Here is a 3,077-nt window from a genome sequence, read left to right as displayed (position 1 = left end):
TTTAATAATATGACTTAGACAAATGTATTTTCTGTGGCTCCAGGGAAGTACTATCTTGGCTTGCTTTGCTTTTGTTTGGACAGTTTAAATTCCGTAAAATCTATCCGCTTTATTTAATATAGTTAAATTATAAATTAAGGTACATGAATATATTAATTAACTATAATTTAGTAATAAAAGCGTTTTAATTTATCATGATTAATTTATAAGTTATTTTTCATGAAAATATTTTCTTAAAAAAAAAAAAAAAAACAGTGCTAGGATTTTAAGTGGACAACATTTTCGTTAAGAATTGATAATAAAGAATAATAATAATGCGTAAATGTTAATTGAGGAAGTAATATGAAGTTAAAAGTTAAGATCCTATCACAAGCGAGGAAAGTCTTTTTTGTCCTTGGGATGAAAATTCTAACATTCAAATAACTTTCTCATTACAAAAATTTCTTAAAAAATAACTTATATCATACCACACATTCTAATATATTCTTCTTACCTAAGATTGAAAGAAGGCTAATCGAGCGATTAAAACTGCGGCTTCTCACTTTTTAGTCCATCAGTAAATATTAAATTTCAGAAGATATATCAAACCATATAATATAGGGTGGTACATGGTCTAATTTGTGGCGACATCTTTTTAGCTAGCTTTTTGCGTGAATAATACATAAAGAAATAAATATGTGGAATGAAACTCGGACAAAAAGGACCAATTGATGCATCGGTAGCTATCCATGGTCTTTTAATGTGTTCATATGAAAATGAAAGGGATGTATGTTTAAGGTCGATTTCGTGAAAGCATGGACCACCTATGGATATTGTGAAATGGCAATGATTCTTCCACTACTAAAAAAATAAAAAAAGAAGAAGAAGATTTGAGATATTAACTATGAATTTTATCGCTAATTCTTTCTAAATTGCTCGTAACTAACAGAATTTGATGATAATATGTCACTATTTTAGAATTAGCGACAAATTTTGTTATTTAGCTAATTTGTCGCTAATTCTGGTTCTTTTTAGTGTTGAATTTCACTCTTAGTTAAATACTTTAATTGTAGGATGTGATGAGTCTACATCGAGGTGTCAAATGACTCTATTGATAAGAGTTCGTGAGAGTTATCATCCTGTAATCCCCGACATACATTTAATTCGTTAAGCGGGAGCCTAATTCTCCTTCAAGCCCTAGGAGATCCTCTTCGTTAAAAAGCGCTAAAACCTTCAAGATGGAGTTTCTATGGCGAGAGACCGAAATAATAGTATGATTGAGTTTTGACCACTAAATGCTTGAGTGGGTAGATATCAAGGAAAAACGCAGCGCTCCTCAGACAAATGATATTTCTTTTCTCACAATATACCAAATCAGAATAAACGGTCTTAAGTAAGTACATAATTAATAATCACAAACATATGGGGACATTCAACTTTATGCGAGAGAGACATGAATGCAATTCTATCTTGTGGTAATAGATTGAGTATATCTCTCTTCCTTGTTGATCCGCTTGCCCCTCTTCTATGGTTTCCGTACCAATGGTCATTTATTAGGAAAACAAAAGCAGTAACTAAACATTACATAAATTAATAATTAAATCTTCTTTCTGCATCAACCAACAACTCGTGAATTGACAGTAAAATTATAGTTGTAAATACATTCAACTTTATTTTTGCGAGAGAGACATGAATGCAATTACACATCCCTCCATTTATTTTCATTTTTCCTTCTTGATTGCTTTAGTTACTATCTCTAAATGTTTGAAGGTTTGATGACTTTTGTTGATCCAACCATAGTGATCATCCACACAACAAGATAATATCTTTTATATACTATGTATTATACAACGTTAAAATCATACGAGGTATATAAAATTTTATATAGTGTATAATCAAATTATGAGTTATATCTAATTTATTATAATAGGTGAAATAAATTATATGAATATTATTCATGTATAACATTTTTATTGTACTATATATAATAAAAATCAACACTCAAATTATTGTACTTGTATTCATTTATGAGGAAATTTTTTACAAAAAGAAGTCAGTAACTAAACATTACACTAAATGATATATAGATGATTTTACTATAAAACATTTAACTTGTCATGTAATGTTTAATAACATTTAGTTGCAAGAGTATGTAAATATTATAATATTATTGTCTACTTATGTTTTTTTTTCCCCAAATTTTTTTTTATTCTTAGTAAATTTGTAAAAACTTTCTTAACCGCATCAACTGAACAACCGAACACCAATTGAAAAACGGTAAAATTATAGTTGTAAATACAACGTAATATAGAACTAAAGTCCAGTTTATAAGGGCAATAGAAACAAATGTTAGGTGTTTGCTTCAAAACATTGAAAAAGGAATTGTTTAATTAAACAAAATTCATTTTATGAACAATAGTTTGTCAATTTTAGCATTGATCGTTTTCTCTCTTCCCTTCTCGAACACCACAAAAACTTCAACTATTTAATATACTTGGAGATTATTTTATTAATAACAACTTACAAGTATTAATTTGAGATTTCACCACCTTCTAACCACTTTTACTAGTTACAAGTCTAATAAAGACAGCCAACTGGGCCATGAATGCAAAGATAAAAGAATCAAGAAAATTATGAGAGCATTGAAGCAGGTTCAGAGATTTCATGTATCTACAAACCTTAGGCAGTCAAGGGTAGGCCACAGCCCACAAGTCATAAATACAAATAGTAAACCTCTGATAACACAGTACAATTGGGTGTCTGTTGTAAAAGCTATAATCATTGAGAAGCTAAGAAAATCCTAACCGAAATAGAATAGCATATGTCATGATAACCAAACGAGTTTAAGTTATATATATCTCCCGTATAAAGAAATATTACATTATTAGATCATCTTTACATAGTATAACCGGTAAGTATTCGGATGCGGAGTCAAGGTTTCACTTTATATGTTTTGGATTTTAGAATGACTTAATTCTAAAGTTAATACGTGTACATATTTTATGAATTTTTTAAGATGAGTACACTGTCTGAATAAAAGCTACTCTCGCCGTACCATTATTTGTGACTCTTTATATTTTAGTCAGTCCCTAAACAAA

The sequence above is a fragment of the Lycium ferocissimum genome, chromosome 10 (genome assembly GCF_029784015.1).
Source record: "Lycium ferocissimum isolate CSIRO_LF1 chromosome 10, AGI_CSIRO_Lferr_CH_V1, whole genome shotgun sequence".
In the NCBI taxonomy this organism is placed as follows: Eukaryota; Viridiplantae; Streptophyta; class Magnoliopsida; order Solanales; family Solanaceae; genus Lycium; species Lycium ferocissimum.
Note: the sequence above shows the minus strand (reverse complement) of the source record.